The 21106-nt window shown below is 37.9% G+C and overlaps 1 long non-coding RNA gene across 1 annotated transcript in view; it reads right to left on the bottom strand.

Annotated features, from left to right (window-relative positions):
- The window catches only part of LOC110354060 (uncharacterized), a 35573-nt gene that overhangs the window by 13829 nt on the left and 638 nt on the right, over positions 1 to 21106 (bottom strand). Inside the window, exons 2-4 of the long non-coding RNA XR_002405472.4 lie at positions 16115 to 16228; positions 5205 to 5310; positions 1775 to 4833 (exon numbers count right to left, since the gene is read on the bottom strand). This is a non-coding gene — a long non-coding RNA (uncharacterized lncRNA). The remainder of the gene's footprint in view (positions 1 to 1774; positions 4834 to 5204; positions 5311 to 16114; positions 16229 to 21106) is intronic.

The raw sequence follows: 21106 nt of genomic DNA, 5'->3' as shown, positions 1-21106 counted from the left end.
TGTTCAGAGCTGAGTCCAACCGTGATCACTCACATATCACCTGGGGAGCTGTCACTCTCCACAAACATAGTTGGCTGCAAAGTACTCCTGACAGTTTTAATTTCTCTAAGGGATGTCTTAATTGGACAGTCTCTCCCTATCTCCTGTTGACTTTTATGAAGGACATTAGCTTCTGCCTTATTTTTTAATGGAGTGGAAATCTCAGAAAATATAATGGGGGAAGGAAACCATTAAGCTAAAGAAAACATGAATATCCTTTATTATATAATTGGTTTCTTCAATAAATAAATCAAATAAATAAATAATAAAGGACAAGGACAAGTCCCACTAAAAACAAGTTTGAGGCAACTGAGCAGTAAACCAGCATAATCCTCATATACACTTCAATAGCTTCTCTGAACTTCTTGGTCATACACTGTCAGCAGAGCTGATGACAAAGCAAGAAAGGCAGCAAAGGGTTTGCTGTGCAGGGCAAGATGAGAAGGCATCATATACATGAAAGTGTGGGCGATTTGGAAAAGATCCAGCAGAGTGGAACAGGTTTCAGTAACCAGAATAACAGTATATAGATCCTATATAAAATAAATACTACTGAGTCTCATCTCCCTCCTGTCCCAGAGGATCAAAGATACCACCAAGGGATATACTGAAAACAGGCACAGATAAATAGTTGAATTCTTCATGGGGCTCAATTAGCTATTTAAGAAATTGCAATAATTATATTCCCTCTCTCCCATCCTTTTTTCTGCTTCATCTCAGAAGTCATGTATTGTCCTCTTTATTGTGTTTCACTTGCTCAGTCAGTCCTTGTTTCTCCTGGGGAGCCCAAGAAAGGCTGTTTTACACAGGAAGGGTGCTAAGTCTGAACAAAATACGATCACAGACCATTACTGTGGAAGCGAAGATTTTCTTTCTACAGCCAGAGGGTCAGAAAAAAACATGAGCATTGGAGCTCATTTCTTGCTAGTTCTGCATTTGTGCTCCTCACCCTGGAATACCTGCCAAGAGCGCACCCCAAAAGGAGTGGCTGCATTTCATGAGATCCTCATTTTAGATCATGAGTAAATTCTCTTAATCTGTGATTTCACACCCATTTACTCTGGAGAATAAATGTTCCAAAAATGCAAGGGACTAAAAAACATCATAGATCAAATTGAATGGTAAAAACCAGCACAAGTAGCTGACAGGCTTAAGTATACATGGAGTTATAACCTCTGAGGGTTTTCAGATGTTTCAACAGAAGATAGGCTGGAAGGGATTGAGGAAAAGATAAGGAGCAATACAAGACTGGTCATTAAAGAAGTCGTTACATACTTAATACCAACTTTTGTCAGATTCAAACTGTTACAGAGGAGAAACAACCATTATCCTGTCATACTGCATACTCCTAACTAAATATAAATCCTGACAGTAAGAGATCCTGCCTGAAAATATTGGGAGCTGTAACTCTTGGATCATCTGAAGAATAACATGAGAAATTCTGGATTTGAAGCTTCTTTTCATGATGTCTGCTTGATTTTAGATGAGAAGAAAATCTACTTATCAGTTTGCATTCCCTGATCTCTCTGTAGGTTTGGAATTTGCAAAAAGGCTCACCCATCCACAGCCTGTAGTTCTTTCTTTACAACAAAACTCCCCCTTCATAAAGGAGTGTGAGTCCACCAAAAATACAGTAAAAACATCAGTCCATTCTACAGATACTGTACGATGTAAGCACCATTTGCTTTCTGGCCCTGGGAATACAGTTGACTGAACAAACCTTTAAATCTCTTACCTAAATCTGCTGCAGTCCCTTGGAGGTAGTCCATGAATTTTAGTGGATGTTGGTTCGACTTCTAAGGGACTAATTTCCAAAGCAGTAAATGAAGCAGTCCTGATTTCTGTGGAAAAATAAGCTACCCAGGTAAATGAGAGCTATTTTGTTATATGACCAGAGGTCTGCATACTGCATTGATCCACAGTAACAAGGGGGTTCTAGGAGGAAAGAAGAGGGAGCTACTAGCTTTGCCTTGCCAACCGTAATTGTAGATGAAGTATTCCAACCTGATTTTTATGATATCTTGGGCCAAGTCCTGCAATCCTTGCCTCATTAGCATTCAGCCAGACCTCTCGCTGAACTCAGAGAAAGTTCTAAATAAGAAAACGCAAAGTCAGAGTGGAGATCAAATTGCCTTTTAACCGCATTTTCTTATTGAAATCAACTCCACACATTGCTTATGTGACAGATGGCATTTGGCAGTAGTGTCAGCACACAGCAGGCAAGATAGCTGGAAGATTGCATGGCCCATTCCTGTCTTCCTCAATCATTCATGCATGGGGGACAGATGTGTTTGCAATGAAACTGAAAAAGACCTCTGTACCAAAGGCAGAAGATTTGGCCCTGGGTACAGGCTGCAGGATTCAACCTGTCAATCCCTCTTCTTTTGCTTCAGAGTTTTGTGAAGATATCACCTGTTAGAGCCAACAGATGGCAAATTTTATTATTTCAATTTGTCTTATATTTCAACATCCCCTTAACTTTTTAATTTGACTGCTCTAATAAAATAATCAAATTTTATGAAGCTTGTTTTTCTGCTGGGTCGGCAAATACTACAGATATCAAAATGTAATACAAAGGCAAATACTCAGGATCATCAAGACACCGTGTATCCATAGTGATTCATTTATAATGCATTTAAGTTCTGGTGCTTTAGGCTAGTTTAACTGTTCAAACACATTAGGAAGAGTGCGTCAGATAACTCCATCTTGGGAACAGAGAGATATTTCAGAAAGTGATGTGTTCAGGGAGTTTAAAAAGCACAATGTGTTGTCATGAACAGTTTTTACAGGTAATCTGAGATTTAGGCATCCTGGCAGCAAAGCTAATTTAGTTTTCCAACCACTTTGTCATATTTACTGTTTAAATTTCTTGGAAAAAAAAAGAATAAAAAAATGAAGAATTTGAGGGGGAAATTTTTCTTGCTAAGACCAGTGTTTTCCACTGTCTTTCATGCAAAATAAATAGCTGGACTGCACAAGTAATAAATCTTTGACTTACTGTAGTGTTCTCTGCCAAAAAAAAAATATAATAATAATAAAATGAATATTGTCTTCTAGTAAATTTTGCTCCCTTCTTTTAGTGGCAATGTTTATTAACATGCTGGAAACCCGGATGGACCCAAGCAGAACTTAATACTGTCTGACAAGCTGTTCTCACTAAAACTGGTTAATGTCACCTTTGCTTAGCTCAGATGCTTTAACTTCACTTGCCCCTTAGCCCATTATGTCAGAGGTAACAATAAATGCTTCAAAAAGAAAAACTAGCTTTATTTCAGTGCTCACATGGAAGAAATGCAATACAACAAGCAAAACCAGTTCATTTTCTACACAGAGTATAAAGCAGAAAATCTTTTTTATTTTTTATTTTTTTTTTCAGCCAAACTGCATATTGGATAGACTACCTAATCCGACAGCATTTATTCTAGGAAGACTACCTACAGGGCTGAAGATCCCTAATGCACAGGACAAGTCACGTACAATTATATCTTCTAAATGATGCTGGAAAGCCTTTGCCAGGTGCAATGAATTCCTCTATTTTTCTCACATAAGATTCCTTGACAGATGTGTAAGGAAATTGCAATTAAAGACAGCCAAAAGTGTCCTAACTCACTAGTCTTGACTGTATTGTCTTCATATAAAATAGAGGGGAAAAAAGGAAGAAATTAGAAAAGTAGTGGATGGACAATAGATACTATGAACCCTAGTTTCTAATTTTTTTCTGCATTGCCTGGTGGGGAGGGCTTTCAAAGAGCATTCCTCCACTAAAAATGGTCCATATTTTATGACATGGTCTACTGTAAAGAATTGAAACAGATTGTAAGGTAAAAAAAAATATTTTACAAATGAGCATACTAGGCCTCCCATGCTTTGCATGGATAATTTAATTATTAATAAATTGCAAAAATAAGTAATTACTATGATAATTAAGTCACTGTAGTAATCTGGAAAATTAAAATAATATTCAAGTCGGTTGCACCCAAAGTGAGGCATCCTAAGTTTGCCACAGATTTAAAGCCTATACTAAATACTTTTTCTTGTTGTTGTTCTTATTTCCAATATTATACTACCTCCTTTTAAAGAAAATCATAATTTAAAACCATTAGAGGTGGTGTTTAACCAGAGACTCCATTACCTTCCAAAAAATAGTATTTCAACTTGTTACAGGAAAAACATAAATAAAATTTCTGTCCAATCTTATGTTGCCTTTTCAGAAATATATTACAAATACTGTATTCTATCCATGCAGCATATTTCCTCCAGATTTCTATGTGAGGTTATTTTCTTACCTATCTTATGCCTGGAGTTAGGCTGAGCAGAGATCTGAGGCTGTGATAATGAGGTAAAATTCGGGAGGAAGCAAAGGACACCTTTAGACGCTTTTATAACCCATTTTCCATATCATCATGGGAAGAGAGAAATTTCTTTTTGGGGGGCTTTTCCACATTTGAAATTTGTTGTTGTGACCTGCTTATTGGTAGAACACTTCGCTAACTCACCTTATTAACAATTTGAGGTGAATTAATAGCACATATGCATTAGAGATGAAATTAATCTTTTGCCTTTGTGGTAGGAATTTCTCAGAATGTCTTTTTTGCTTAACCCACTTTTCTGAGGTTTCTCTTCAGTTTTCTCAGGGGCTTAGAGAAGGTTAAAGTCTGTTTCAAATAGGTCAAATACCTTTATTCTCTCCATAACTATTTTTAAACTTGCTTCTTTACAATTTTACATAAATAGCCCTGGCAGATGATAATATTTTTTTCTTTCTATCAGAAGCTTTCTTCTGTGAGGTTGTGCCTGTAACGAAGAAAAGTTACGAAGTTAATATCCATGTTTACTCCTGAAGCTGTTACATGAGTAAACATTCCTAGCACTGAATGACTGCTATGTATATACATGAAAAATTATGAACTTCAATTAAATAAAAGAATATGCATATATATATATATATATATATATATATATATATATATATATAAATTTTAAGGGCACAGCTCAGAAAAGCCTAATTCTTAAAGACCACCAAGCTTCCTATCTCTGTGAAAAGACATAACTTGGTGAAATAAAACAATATTTTTGTGAACAAATCCTTGCTCATGATGTTCTAACAGTAAAGGCTTAAATGCTTCAAAACCAAATTATTTTTAACAAGGCTTTTATATGCTTACACTGCTCCAAGAAATAAGCCTGCACTGGGATCTCAGCTTGTTTGGTTGCTTCCAGCGCCAAAACTCATTTCTCCTGAGCCAGCTGCACATTGCAGTGTAGATTGCACTGAAGGTAATAAGGAGAGATGAAGGAAAAGAAGCAGCTTTATGATTTGTTTTTATAGCTAGCAATAATATCCATTATGCAGAAGCCCTTCTGAAGCATCCTGAATAAAATGTCCCTACATATTTTAATTTTCTTAGCTAGGAGTTTTCCAAAATAATATTTTTTCCCCCAAAGGTAAGATCATATCTGTGATGTCTTCTGACTCTTTGTGAAATTTGTCCTGCTTTTTTCTAAAAACAGACGACATTAACAGTTACCAGTTTGTTTGCCTCCTGACCAAATATGCCAGGATTTATCATAGAATCATAGAATTGCTTGGGTTGGAAGAGACCTTAAAGATCATCTAACTCCAACCCCCCTGCCATGAGGGTTGCCACCCACTTGATCAGGTTGCCTAGGACCTCATCCAACCTGGTCTTGAACACCTCCAGGGATGAGGCATCCACAACCTCTCTGGGCAACCTGTGCCAGTGCCTCACTACCCTGGTGGTCCCAGGACAGACCCCTGAGGGACGCTAGTCACCAGCCTCCAACTGGACAGAGAGCCATTGACCACCACTCTCTGGGCGTGACCTTCAAGCCAGTCCTTATCCACTGAATGGTCCACCCTTCAAATCCATCTCTCTCCAATTTAGAGATCAGGATGTCATGTGGAACCGTATCACAGGTTTTACAGAAGTCTAGGTAGATGTCATTGGTCGGTCTTCCCTTGTCAACTGGTGCAGTCACTCCATCATAGAAGGCCACCAGACTGGTCAGGCACAATTTGTTCTTGGGAAAGTCATGCTGGCTGTCTCAGATCATCTTCTTGTTCTGCATGTGCATTACCATTGCTTCCAGGAGTATCTTTTCCATGATTTATGACCTGACATTTGCAGTATATTTGCAACCTTGAAACTAACAGTTTCTATTAATGATTTCATAAAAGACAAAAATCTCAAGAAGTGGTTATGTGCATTTTTCAAAAAGTAATGAAAAAAATAGTAAAGAAAGTCAGAGCACAGTTGAATTCTATAAAAAATGCATTTTAGAGCCTTTCCTCAACACACTTTCCTGTAATAAATACAATTTTATGACCAAAGAAACTTTATCATTCTAGTCATTTGGTTTACTCTTGTGAGACACTTAGATGAAAATTCCCAGAATCTCTCAACTGTTAATGAAACAAGGCACAAAACCCTATAAGCATGCAAGTTAGTTCTTTTTCAGACATTAAGTATAAAAATACTTATTTACATTGAATAAAGGTTCCATTAGGATTTTAGTGACCTAACCAGTAAGACCAAATTATGACAGTATATTTAGCTGTTTTTGTGATGATACTGAAGCTGTTTCACTGCAGAAGCGAAGCAGAATACTCAAGAGATTTTGTATCTTTATTTCATTCTCAATAACACAAGCAGCAAGACAGTAAAAAATTCATGAGGGCCATGGGATAAAGAAGATAACTGTGAGTTGAACCAGGTGAGAGAACAAGTTTGTTCCAAGATTCACCAAAATTTCACTTCTCAAGTGTCCATGTCACCAAAGCTCTTGCCTAAGACCCTTGTAGGGGAGCTCTGTGGAAAGGTTAGTGATCGAGTGGATTTGGAAATTATGTTTTCACAAATTTCTATGTCATTGCTGAGATGCTATAAAGAATCCTTCTGCCAAATATGTTGCCTTTCTGTGAGTAAAGACTTGTATTTTTTTGTCCAGGGCTGTCAGTCCAGGGCTTTCCGTGAACATAGCATGTGATTGCTTTTCAATAACAAATTATTGAATTTGGTTTTCACCAAAGTTCTCATATTACACTTAATATATCTTTAAACACAAACCTAGTGGTTGACTCTTCCCTTCTTCCTAGCTTCCACTCTTCTGGAGTGGTAGCCACATGTAGGTATGAGAAAAAGGACTGTTATGAGGACAGCTTCCAGATAATAGCAGTCATGCTCAGGGTCTGAACTTAGGCTGAAAAAGCTGGATGAACTATTTTCCAGTCAGAGAGTAAATTATTAAGCAGACGTAGGTTAGTTTTTTTTTTTCTTCTAGCATACTGTAGCCATTTTTTTTCATCCTATATGGAGAGATTCAAAAACATAAAGAGGCAAAAACAGAAAGCTGTAATCTCTGAATTGCTTGTTGTATTCAATTAACAGATGTTATAATATAGAGAGGTCTTCCTTCACTTAGTTTTAGGGAAGAAAGAATCCCACACACCCAAATATGAGGCAACAACACTGATTTGAAGGAGCAGAACCTAGTCTGACTGTATGGGGAAAGAAACATTTTGGAGGCGTCTGGAGATGTGGATCCAAACAATTTACTAAAATCTACTGCATTCAAGTGATAAAATAAATTTGAGGGATAAATTTGAGGGCAAGTTCATTTGTTCTCATTTCCCTTAGGTGAAGATTAAATCCAGTAACCAGAAGGGAAATGAAAGCAGGATGTGTATTGTTATCGCAGATAATAAAATATTAGGTTGTTGCAGTGAAGAATGCAGCTTCTGAAAACTCCTAAGCATAACTATAAAACCTCTAGTTTGCTCTCAGGCCTATTTTGCAAAGGAGACTGTCACATGAATGATTAGAGACTGGGCTGTAGCATAATATGAATTCTGAAAGTGTAGCTGAATTTATGACTGTAGGGTGCCATTTTGGGAAGAAAAAAAAAAGATTCAGCCATCTTGCTAGATACCAGCCAAACACATCCCTGTATTACTCTATTGACTTAACCCTCGACACATATTTAATTCACTGATTTTAATGAGGCTGAATTTCTTCTGGAATATTTATTGCTGCAGTCATCATCTGAGGCCCAGGAATGTTCCCACTGTTGGGAACAGAACAGGACATTTTATGTTCAGCCAGGGTGACTCTGTTTATGTTGGTCACTCACTTAGTGGACTCATGTCTACTTTTAATTGCTTTCAGAAGCTTAGTTCCTTAGGATCTGTGGCTAAAGTGAGAGTTTTAAGAGACATTCCCAGTCCCTTGTAAAGTGTGAATGATCACAGCTGTCATCAACAAAGTGGGAGGGGAACAAGTCTAGTATCAAGGATGTGTGATCTCATGCTTTGGTCTTTTAGCTGGTAGCCTGTGGGAGTTGGGAAAGATAAAAACAAAGGGCATGGGTCTGGTTAAGTCAGAGCACTGTCATATAAGTTAGTCATCATATCAGATACCCAGCTGGATACTTCAGACTCTTTTCATCAGATTTCACGTCAGGAAGCATTAAAAAGTTCTGACTGAATAGGATTTATAACATTTTAATGTTTCTCTGCAGATACATGTCCAGTTTGTTTGTTGGGATAGTATAGAAATATACGACATACAAGAGTCTGCAGCAGCCACTAGTGTTGGTGGTGATGGAAGAGGTTGCTTAGAGACGCTGTGGATGCCCCATCCCTGGAAGTGTTTAAGGACGGGTTGGATGGGCCCTGAGCAACCTGTTCTAGTGGGTGAGTTCCCTACACACGGCAGAGGGTTTGGAATTAGATGATCTTTAAGGTCCCTTCCATCCCAAACCATTCTAGGATTCCGTGATACTAAATCCTTCAACACTTTCCTTACTTTTAGTAAGTGAAGGACTGAAATGCTCTCGTATAACTACTTTGAGGGTATTCTCTGAGGTGAGTGAATTGAGGTTTAATTACTCTGATTGAACAATCTAATGATTGATCCTAGTCATAATCTCCTGGAAACAATGGGATAACTCACAACCTACAGGGAACGAAAAACAGTCTAACTAGCCACCTTATAAATGATTAAGAAAATTGCTCCAATTGATTTATTTGTGAGGACTAAAAGCTCTTTTCTTCTGTGTAATGGAGAGAAGTAGGCTGAAGAAATGCTGCTAACATCCTGCTCTTGCCCTGGGCCAAGTCATGTCTACACAATCATAAATCAGTGCTCTGGGTATAGATCAATGTGAAATCAAATAAATGGACCATATTCTTCTCAAGAGTATCAAAGTTGACCTGTAAAAAATTAGAACAATGAGCCTGTATTATTAAATAGTCTGCATTCTAAAGAAGACAACAAATATTATATTTCATAGAAAATCCTTTCAAAAATTTATTATTTATGGAGAATTCATAAAATATTGAAACAGTTCTCTTTCCTCATACTCCTCACTTTTTGTTTTCCTGTTTGAACCACAGAAGATATATATATATATGATATAATATATATAATCCATGAAAGCACATATACAGAGAGTGTTTCAAACAGGAACTATTACTCCATTTGTTTGTGTACTCAAAATAAATTTGAAACGGGGGACGCAAAACACTTTTGAAAATTCAAGGCTTTCTTTGTTACGTAAATTTCATAAGAAGTCCAAATAAGAGTCATGGAAATTTTGTATTTGGCAAAATACTCTTTTCTGAGATTAAATGTTTTATTGGGAAGATGGTGAATCATCTTTAACGTTTTGTAAGATGTTGACCTCGTTGGTGATGCTACACATACAGTGCAGTTTAAGTGCAAACAAACTAAAGTTAACCAGATCTGGTTATTATCCCTCCTAGTGGGTACTCAACATATTTAAAAAGAGCTAACACTGTTAACTTGTTAATTAGTGAAAAAGTAGCAATAAAGCTGTCTGCTTAAGAAGACATAACAGGGCTAATGATCTCTGTGCACTGAATTCCTGAAATCTGGACTCATGAGCCTTTACTGCATTGGTCCTACTCATTTTGTATTCCAGGGTTGGTCTTTAGACCCAGCTATTCCATATAGCCTGCAGTGTTCACAACTGAAGAGTTTTCTTTTAATTTGAATGGTTTAAACAACTTGCCAAGTGGATGTACAAATGGATGAAAAAGATTTCAGAATAAGTATAATTGGAACTAAACACTATCTGCTTCTGGGCCTGAACTCACTTCTGTGCATGTAGCTTTTTCTACCTTCCAAGAAAGGATCCATTTCTATGGCTTATATTTTCTTTATAAAGTACAGTGGTCAAAATAAATCTTTATATTTCATTATTCCTTAAGGATGCACAGTAGCCTTTACAACAACTGTGAAAGAGGACAGAAATAGAATTCTTCATGTTACACAGTGGTGGTTTTTTATTGTTATTATTTTTTATTCTCAGCATCTCTAAAGTCCCCTTTTTAACCTTGATAATGTCCTTGCTTCCTCTGTCACTTAAGACTATCACTTCTATTACTATGTTGCAATAATAGAATAGCCCATGGGCTCACAACACTTTAAAAGAATTGTGCCCCCATCCTGGTACAAAGCCAATGGAAAGCAGCTGTGTTGATAGCCTGTTATTTGATTGTTTCCTAGGAAGGCTTTCTGAACCTAAGTTGCTTTGGAAATAATTTAAAACAGCATTATATGTGTCAGTACTCATTAGAAAGTTGTTTAGTTTATGGCTGAAATATATGGTGTTGATAGATTTAGAAAGAGTCCAAATCATTACACAATGCTTTTCAACATAATGAATGAAGAATCTGTTCAACTGAATTACTTCCTCAAGCCAACAGATTTCTCTAATTTTCACTTGAATTCCACCATCGTCTATATGTCTTTAAACTCTTCTACAGATATTTCCTGCCTCAAAGAAAAATTGTTTCCCAAATTTCCCTTTAAAAATCACATACCTGATGAAATGTTGCATTTCAAGTGATTGACTGTTGTCTCAGATCAGATTTTCACTGTGAATAATAAATTCCTGAAGGAGATGTAATTCAAATATTATGACTGTCAATTTGAAGTTTATTTGCCTGAGGTCTATGACAGATAGAGCTATATCTCACATGATACTGAAATTCTGTAACTAATTTTAAATTAAAAAAAAAAAAAATCAAAGCTGTTTTAAACATCAATGACTTTTTGTCTTTTTTTGTTGTTGACTTTTTTTTTTTTTTTTTTACTGCTTTCTATGGGGGGGGAAATAATGATTTTCCAATAGTGTACTTTTAAAAATAATTGTTGATTTGCCTTGAGCAGCTTTGCATTTTAGGGTTATACTGTAGTAACTGTTTGGATCCTTCTCTGCTGTAGTTTTGGGTGCTAAAGTTATTTATGAGATGAAGCTAACACTACGGAGGGATAAAAAAGTTCCCAGTCTGACCCTGATCCAACATAAATCAAAAGTAACTTCTGCTAAAGCTCATTATGAAATAAGTGAAACAGAGAGCAGACCTAAGCCCAGTATGACTCTTTCTAAACAATGCATTGTGCTGGGGTATGGAAGCACTTTTAATGGCTTTGGATAACCATTCATCTGAACAGTGTGATTCATGGCTCTGTCAAATGTGGTGCCATGCCATCCTTCCCCAAATTTATTTCTATTTTGCTATTTTTTTTTTATAAAGACCAATGTAGCATTTTAATGGAAATTGGCTTATGAGTAAGAAAGGAAAGTTGTTTTCTGAGAGGGTATTTAAGGGAAAGTTAAGGACAAAGTATTGTCTGAGTAAGCAAGTTCAGCCCACACTGGATATAAATGAGAGCTGTCCTTGGGTAAAGATGAATTTATTTAAGCGCTCACATGGTCTGGAGCCTGCACTCACTTGCACCTACCTGTCTTTTGGATAATTTGTTAGTGCAGATCAAGAAAATGTTTTATAGTCCAGACTTGCTGTCTTTTAAAATTCTCTGAAGGAAGGAGAGGTTCTCAGTAACAGCCAGAAAGCAGGGAATTTTGCTAACATATGTTACTGCCTTGAAGTCCAGTCTGCCTGTTTTGGAGGAGGAAAAGGATTTTCTCCTGATAGGATTATTGTAGAAAGATGTTCTAAGATTCATATCTAGTCTCTAATTTCTGATATAACCACAAGACTTGTCCTAGATTACAGGTATTTTCTTTTCAAAAAACAATGTTCCTTTGAAACCGATGCAGTTCCCAAAAGGTGTGTTTTTGATATAAAGACATGCTGAACAGCCTTAGTTTAGAGGAACAAGTCAGAAACAACCCTTTCCACGGGAGATGGGATTTTAACATCCTCATTAACAATTTGGATGTTGGGACAGAGTGTACCCTCATCAGGTTTGCAGATGACACGGAATTAGGAGGAGTGGCCAATATGCCAAAGTATCTTGCACCCATTCAATTGGGCTTGGATAGGCTAGAAAAATGAGCTGACAGAAAACTCATGGAATTCAACAAGGAGAAGAGCAAAGTTCTGCATCTGGGGAAGAAAAACTTCACTTACTAGGGCATGCTGAGGGCCACCCAGCTGGAAAGCAGCTTTGAAGAAAATATCCTGGGGGTCCTAGTTGACATACAATTATAGAATCATTATAGAATGGTTTGAGTTGGAAGGAAACTTGAAGACCACCTAGTTTCAACTCCCCTGCCATAGGCAGGGACACCTCCCACCAGACCAGGTTGCCCAAAGCCCCATCCAGCCTGGCCTTGAACACTGGCAGGGATGGGGCATCCACAGCTTCTCTGGGCAACCTGTTCCAGTGCCTCATCACCCTATGAATGAAGAATTTGTTCCTGTTATCTAATCTAAATCTAACCTCTTTCTTTTTAAAACCATTATGCCTTGTTCTATCACTACACTCTCTGATAAAGAGTCCCTCTCTAGCTTTCCTGTGGACTCCCTTTAGGGAGTCTCTTCTTCCTATACCTGTCTTCATAAGAGAGGTACTCCATCCCTCTGATCATCTTCATGTTCGTCCTCTGAACCCATTATAACACATCTGTCTTTCTTATTCCATACCTGAAAACAGTACTGCAGGGAGGGTCTCACAAGAGCAGAGTAGAGGGGGACAATCACTTCTCTCGACCTGCTGGCCACACTTCTTTTGATGCATCCCAGGATACAGTTGGCTTTCTGGGCTGCAAGGGCACATTGCCAGCTCACATTGAGTTTCTCATCAACCAAAATCCAAAAGTCCTTTTCCTCAGGGCCACTCTCAATCTATTCTCCACCCAGCCTATATTTGTGCTTGGGATTGCTCCAATCCAGATGCAGGGCCTTGCACTTGGCCATGTTGAACTTCATGCAGTTTACCTGGGCCCATCTCTCAAGCCTGTCAAGGAAGGACATCCTTTCCCTCTTCCGTGTCAAACACAGCACTCACCTTAGTGTCATTTGCAGACTTGATGGTGCATTCGATCCCACTGTCCATGTCACCAAAAAAGATGTTAAAGTTGACATCAAGTTAACATCAAGTCGAATGTAAGCCAGCAATGTGCTCTTGCTGGAAAGAAGGCTAATGGATCCTGGACTGCATTTGCCAAAATATTGCCAAGAAATCAAGGAAAGTGGTCCTTCCTCACTACTCAGTACTCGCGAGGCTACATCTGGTGTACTACCTCCAGCTCAGGGCTTCTCAGTACCCAAGAGACATGGGGCTACTGTAGATAGTCCAACGTAGGGCCACTAAGATGATTAAAAGACTGGAGCATCTCTTCTATGAAGAAAGGTTGAAGTAGCTAAGACTGTTCATCCTGGAGAAGAGTAGACTCAGGGAGGATCTTATCAAGGTAAATAAATTCCTCTAGAGAGGGTGCAATGAGGACAGAGACAGGATCTCTTCAGGTATTCCCAGTGCCAGGACAAGAGGCAATGGGCACAAACTGGAACACAAGAAGTTCTGTCTGAACATCAAGAAGCACTTTACTGTGCAAGTGACATAGCCCCTGCCCAGGCTGTCCAGATTGTGGAGTCTCTGTTGTTGGAGAAAGTCAAAATTTGTCAGAACATGGTCCTGGGAAACCTGCTCTAGGTGACCCTTCTGGAGCAGAATGGTTGGTCTAGATGACCTCTTGAGATTCACTCCAACTTCAACCATCTTGTGGTTCTGTGGTTCTGTGAGACCTGAATGACTGCTGGGTCAGGAACAGTCAGATCAAAGCGAATCACAAAATCACAGAATCACCTAGGTTGGAAGAGACCTCCAAGATCATCGAGTCCAACCTCTGACCTAACACTAACCAGTCCTCCACTAAACCGTATCACTAAGCTCTACATCTAAACGTCTTTTAAAGACCTCCAGAGATGGTGACTGAACCACTTCCCTGGGCAGCCTATTCCAATGCCTAACAGCCCTTTCAGTAAAGAAGTTCATCCTAATATCCAACCTAAACCTCCCATGGCACAACTTTAGTCCATTCTCCCTCGTCCTGTCACCAGGCATGTGGGAGAATAGACCAACCCCCGCCTCGCTACAGCCTCCTTTAAGGTATCTCTAGAATGCAATAAGGTTGCCCCTGAGTCTCCTTTTCTCCAGGCTGAACAATCCCAGCTCCCTCAGCCACTCCTCCTAAGACTTGTTCTCCAGACCCCTCACCAGCTTCATTGCCCTTCTCTTGACTCACTCAAGCACCTCTATGTCCTTCTTGTAACAATGGGCCTAAAACTAGAGTTGCAGCCTCATCAGAGCCAAGTACAGGGGGACAATCACTTCCCTAGTCCTGCTGGACACACTGTTTCTGATACAAGCCAGGATGCTGTTGGCCTTGGCCACCTGAGCACACGGCTGGCTCATATTCAGCCGACTATCAACCAATACTCCCAGGTCCTTCTCTGCCAGGCAGCTCTGCTAATTCTTCGGTTTCCTTTATCAAGGTACTTCTACATGGTTCAAGATAACAGAGGAATATGCCATTCAGTCATAAGTAGTTACAATTTACAGGACAGCATTTCACTCAGCAGAAGGTACAGTCAACTAAATTTACAGAACTGAATTTAGACAAGCTCGCTATTCCTGCAAAAACTTGCTGTTTGATCAGTTTCAAATTTCGTGTTATAGAACTATCTCAAATGAATGGCAGTATTAGCTTCTAATTCTCAGAAATATTTCTATAAACACATTATGGGTTGCATCTATGAATGATTCAGTTTGGAGCTAAATAAAAATGTTTGCAGAAAGTTTCTTCTTTTCTCAAAAACCTTATATTTTCAACAGGAAACTAGTGGTTTATTACAAGTTGTGTTTTGTTTGTTTGTTTTTTCTTTATTTGTGTTTTGAATTTTTAAAACTGCTTAAAGTGTTGGTGAAAACAACCAAAAGAAAAATGTGTCTATTTTCTTACTATCTTAATGAGTCACTATAGAGACACTTGGAGCATAGTTCCTTTCCTCCAAATTTCAGTCATATGAGCTAGTCAACAACAATCTTTTAGTGGGCAATAGAGAGAGATTATTTCCTCTACAGTTCATCCCATCTAGAGACAGCTTAAAGAAAATGGTGTGACTCACACTGTGGAAGCAGTTTCTACAGTTGATAGAACTAATCTAGGTGACTTGTAAAATGGACCCCAAATTTTTAAATTGTATAATTGAGTAAGTGAAGCAAATTTCATTCATAAAGCTAGTATATTTAAAGTATGGAGGACATTAGTTATGCTTCAGAGAGACCTTTCCATGGTTTAATTATATTTATTTTCAAAGGAAAAGTAAGTCAGTACAGATTATTATAGGATAGTTTTTGTATTGAAAGTTTGCCCCCAACCTTCCCTCTTTTGTCTGCCTCCAAAGAGAACATCAATAAAATTTTGGTTGCAGTCATAACAGATGCTAAACGTGTATAAAGTCAGTATGGCTCTGTATATAAAAAGACTTGCAGCATTATAATCAGTAAACATCAATATACTTTTTTTTTTTACTTTTTTTTTTTTTTTTCTTGAGCTATGCAAGGTAATGGTGAATTTGTAAATCTTCTGCTATCCTCATACAGCATAATGTCCTCTATGCTTCTAGTCACTCTTAATAGAGGAGCTGGAAAATGTTCTACACGCCAGTGAACAGTATCCGTTCAAGCACATTTCTGCTTTTACAATAATGCAACGCTCTTTGCCTCTTAGACAGTATTAACATCTCATAAGCATTGCAACCATCAGTTCTCACCCAAAACTCGCTGTGTAGCCTTATATTCCATGCTGAGGTCAAACAGTCCCTGGAGAGTCTTCAGCTGAAGCAGCCACACAAGCCAAGCTGTGCCCATAACAACAGGTCGGCAACCTGGTGATGGAAAAGAGCAGTCTGGTGGTGTAAGGGCCATATGAATATCCACTTAAAAACAGAGAAGGGTACTTTTACATGGTTGTGTGGTGTAAGACAGAAAGGTGGAAACTGCTACTTCTTCTAAACATTCGGCTTACAGGGCCCATACCTCAACACTTGAAAATGAAGAGGAACCTATGAAAGGGGGTAGAGGTTTCTCCAGTAAATGCCCGGAGGAACAGCCTTTCCATTTGTGCAGCACAACCACTTATCCATTTATCCACAACTTGTACCTTGCTCAACCTATAGTTTTCACAGTCTTCTGGGGGAGACAGGGGTAGAAGAAGAGAAATTCTTTGTTAATGACTGAAAACCGCCTGGCATGTCCCACAAATTCCTCCTTTTCCCAACTTCCTCTCTTCTTTATTAACACCAAAGAAAGCTCAGTTGTATTAACTCAGCTATGCATATGAAATTGTCCATCATGTTCTCACATGCTTTTTTTTTTTTTTTTTTTTTTTTTTTTTTTTGTGGAGAAAGGAGTGTAAAAATAGCCTGGCTCTAAGCCACTGCTGTAAACAGCCTCGTAAAACGCAGACTGCTTGCAAAGCATTGCAGAGTGGTCTGTTCAGCTGTGATGCCTGTGTTGTGCCTGCATTGACTGAGGGATTGTAGAAGAGAAGCCACTCTATCACTTCACTATAAACACTCCTTTTTCCCATACCATCCACTGCCATGTTTAAGGGCTACATATGGGTTTTGTTTTCATTGTGTACAAGCTGCATTATTTCATGGGCTATGCAGCACTGGCATTAATGGGTCTGCTCATATTGACAGCAAATATAAAATGTGCCATTTTTTACCAACTAGATCTGTGAGGTAAATCTAACTGGAGATACTTTAAAAGTAAACTCCAAACAAGTTCTTTCCATACTCTTGGAACTCTATTTAACGTGATGAATGGATATTCTTAATACTTTAATTCTCATCAATGGTTCCACAGCAATTTTTAAAGCATCATCCAAATAAATTTAAATAGATTTTTAAAACTGTTCCCTTTCCTCCATTTTCATTTGACTCTTCAGAGATGTTTCTCCACAGATTTTTCCAGATCTCTATCTTTCAGTTTCAGAAAACACTGTGTCAATCTCAATTTTTAACAAAAAATAAAAATATTAAAATGTGGGAGAACTTTTCACTCCTTCATAAAACAACTTAATTTAATCTTTATTGCTGCAGAAAAGCACAGAATTTAGCAATTCAATTTTCTCTTGCATGCAGTAGAAAGGTACTGAAAAACAAGTAAGCAAACAAACAAAAAAGAACTCATGCTTTTAAAGTACTTCTAGCATCTAAAATGAAATATCTGTAATCTAAAGCTAATCCTTTAGTAAATATTTTTATTGGGAAATATAACATCATGGTCAACATAGAAAGATAGAAAGAGAATCCTTAATTTCTGTAACCTGATCCTTTTCTGTAGACAATTCTTCTTGAGACTTCCCTTGCCCATTTTCAAATATTTCATAGTTCTTTTCCATGACAGATCATGTCCACTTTCAGACTGCTGAATGATATTCAAAGTGCAATTTTCATCATAATTTTAGTCTCAAGGTTTTTATCAGGGAGATCTCTTTTTTCATACTATACACACATCTGTAGACTATTATGACCCTTGTTTTTCAGTTTTTGCCAAATACTTTGCCTCTCCTAGGTTTTGCCTTCATGTACAACAAGAACATCAGTAGGAGGTCACTACACCTAGTAAAGCCATCCAAATTTCCCTAAGCAGTGAAATCTTTCTCAAGAGTCTTTTTTTTCCTTATGCTCTTGACTGCGATCCCAAAACATGATCCCATAAATGGTCTCCTTTGGATGTATTCTTACAACAATTTGTGGGACCAGTCCTGAACCCATGGAGAAGTAAACGCAGCTGAGTGGAAAGACTATTATAAAAGAAGAAAACTTTTTTTTTCTTGTTCTTTTTTTCTAAATTAAAGTTTTCAGTGATCTGGTTTCCAGCACAGACATAAAGCAGTTGCACTGGCAGACCTGAGGGAGCAGGAACCTGCTGCATGGAGAAAGAAAATGAGCAGTCAGGGGCCAGGAGGACTGAACAAATGTCTTGAGCAGCTTTGCCATCAAAGAAAACCAAGATCGTGTAAGAACCCCCTTAGGAGTGTTCTCACAAGCCACTCCTCCACATCTTTAACCACTGTCAGCACTTTATTCTCAACTCTCTGTAATTTTTCAGCACATTTTCCAATAATGAGAAAAGCAGACTGAATATGCTTTCACTGTAGTATTGCACAGAAGAGTATTTCTTCTTCTTTCAATAGAAAATGTGTAGATAGGTAGATAACAATATCCTTAGGTGAAAAGATGCCTTTATGGAACAAAAAATGCCAGCTTTTTGTTGATTTTTGTATTTAACAACCATGTCATATTATAAATTCATGTTGAACTCACTGCTCTCTAAGTTTCACCTAAATCCTTTTGCAAAAGATGTTATTGTCAGGTTTTGCTCCTTGATTACATATAGTCATGTTGAATTTTTATTTTATTTTTAATTTTAAGAATTGAATCTCATCCTCTTTCTTTCTTTCTTTCTTTCTTTCTTTCTTTCTTGACTTCTTTCTTGACTTCTTTCTGGTCTTTTTGGAGGTGCTTATCTTAATTGTCTCGCTCCCTGGGTATTCTCAACACTTCTCCATTCAGCACGGCCTGCAAATTTTCATCAGCTTGCAGCTGTTTGCTTGAGCTTCCATTTCATTGCAGTTGTTAAAAGCAGTCATACAGCATAGCCCCTCTCCTCCCATCTCCCCAACTCAATATCCTACTAGCTAATAGGATTTGCCACTGATCTCACTGCCATGCCAAGGAATCCAGGTTTCTATTTAAACAAAGAAATTTCATGGATGTATTAGTTTTCCCAAATTCATCCAAATCTTTAGCTTTACATTTTTATTATAAGCTAAGCATATAACCAGATTTTTCACAGAGTTCTTTGTGCCTGGAATAGCATATTTGTAACAGAGACACAAAGAGAAGATTCTAGACAAAAACAAAGTAGCAATCAAGAAAGGAAAAAAAATGGAGAGAAAAAGACATGCAAACTTGCAATCCCGATTTTTAAAATATGTATTTATTTATTTATTTTTTAAAAGTACAGGAAGAACAAGATTATCTGGAAAATATGAAAATTGTTAGAGGGGGATTTATCATAGAAAAGTGAAGCTTTCTATTTTTTTTTTTTTTTTTTTGTTAAAGCTTCTTAAATCATGTCTGGGAATAACTGAGTAACAGGATGTTCCAATAATGAAGTTATATGTCAAAAATTATCGTGCAAATGAAGATTAAGAAATTATTTACAGTTTTTGATAAAGGAATGAATCAGGCCTTTCATTTTTTTTTTTCTTTTCAAAGTTTATGCAGAATTTGTCTCCACATTAGACTTTAAAAAAATTAATAAAATGTCTCTCAACATATATTGGAACAGTAAGCAGTTTATTACTTATCATGTTAATGATCAATTATCATTTGATTTTCTACCTTTCTGTTTTTTTCTTTAGAAGATGCAGTACAACACATAGAGAACCATGTGAAGGATATGGTTCATAGCCCCATTGCAAAGCTCCGTTGTTCTCCACCATGCAGGATGAAGGCCAACCCTCCTCCTCCTACATGTCACTGATCAGTGTTCAGCCAACATTTATACTTCACCAGCTGTGAAGGGCCACATGTTTCCATTCAGCACTCATGTTCTGAGGGCCAGGCTGTATCAGTATCACAAGGCTGATCAGTATCACAAGACACCTGCCACTGAGGAGCAGAGAGAATCTCCAAACCAGCATGATATTTAACAAGGGTGAGAAAGTTGTGGCTGAGCCCACAGGGACATCCACCGAGTCTCATGTAAATGAAAGTGTCCTTGTCCACACAGGGCAGGAGGAACCTGTGGTGGGGTAGAAAAGGTTTTATTTTGTTTTTTAAGAGCTGGTGTAAGAGGAGAATTATTATTGATATTTCTGTCTTGGATGGGTGAAGAGTAGTTAGTCCTGCTGGAATTTCATTTTATGGCTGCACACAGAATTTAGGGTTAAGTCTTGCTGTTCTGGTAAATGTCTTTCACTCCTTCATTTCTCCCCTGACTGACCAAGAGAGTGATCCCTGTTTCTCTGGCAGCTGACATTTCAAAGAAGCAGCCCAGACATCTGCTATACACATCTTTCAGTTACTTCACACCTTAAAAAATAGAAAACTGAATACTGCAGTGACCACATTCAGGCAAAAGGCAATAAATTAAGCACTTTACTTCAAAGGGAACCTGCTGTCTGCAAGTCTGATCTCACACCAGTTGTATTACCTAGTGTGCAGGATTTTGCTTATGCTTGACAGCACTCATCTGAACATTTCAGGATACGAACAGAGGAAGGTCTGGTGTTCTGCATTGCCCCTCTGGATTCATAGTTGGTCATACTCATACTCAGGAAAATGTCAGTTGCTTGAAAAAGAGCACCACTTGCTTGTTTGTTTGTTTGCTTCTTTGAAAAGTTTTGGTTTATTTCATGCAAGAATGGTTTTAGTCTTATGATCAAAACAAGTAATGTACTGTAGTGTAACATAAATTGTCATGACTTAAATAGATTTAGACTTGACAGACTGTGTAGTATCCAAGTCATTCAAGTATAAAAGCAATGAATGGCATTACGCCCATCACTACAAGTGTGGCTGTCAACTGCAATCACTTATGTAGCATTCTGGAAACAAGGACAATTCAAATCCTCAGATCACAAAGGATCTGCTTTGGTATTATTTATTCTTCTCTAATGTTTGCTGTTGAACTTCTTTTGTAACTAGCTTTTTTGACGTCTCCTATAATATCAGTCATTTGCC

The sequence above is a fragment of the Anas platyrhynchos genome, chromosome 2 (genome assembly GCF_047663525.1).
Source record: "Anas platyrhynchos isolate ZD024472 breed Pekin duck chromosome 2, IASCAAS_PekinDuck_T2T, whole genome shotgun sequence".
Taxonomy (NCBI): Eukaryota; Metazoa; Chordata; class Aves; order Anseriformes; family Anatidae; genus Anas; species Anas platyrhynchos.
This window is presented reverse-complemented; position numbering and strand designations above follow the sequence as displayed.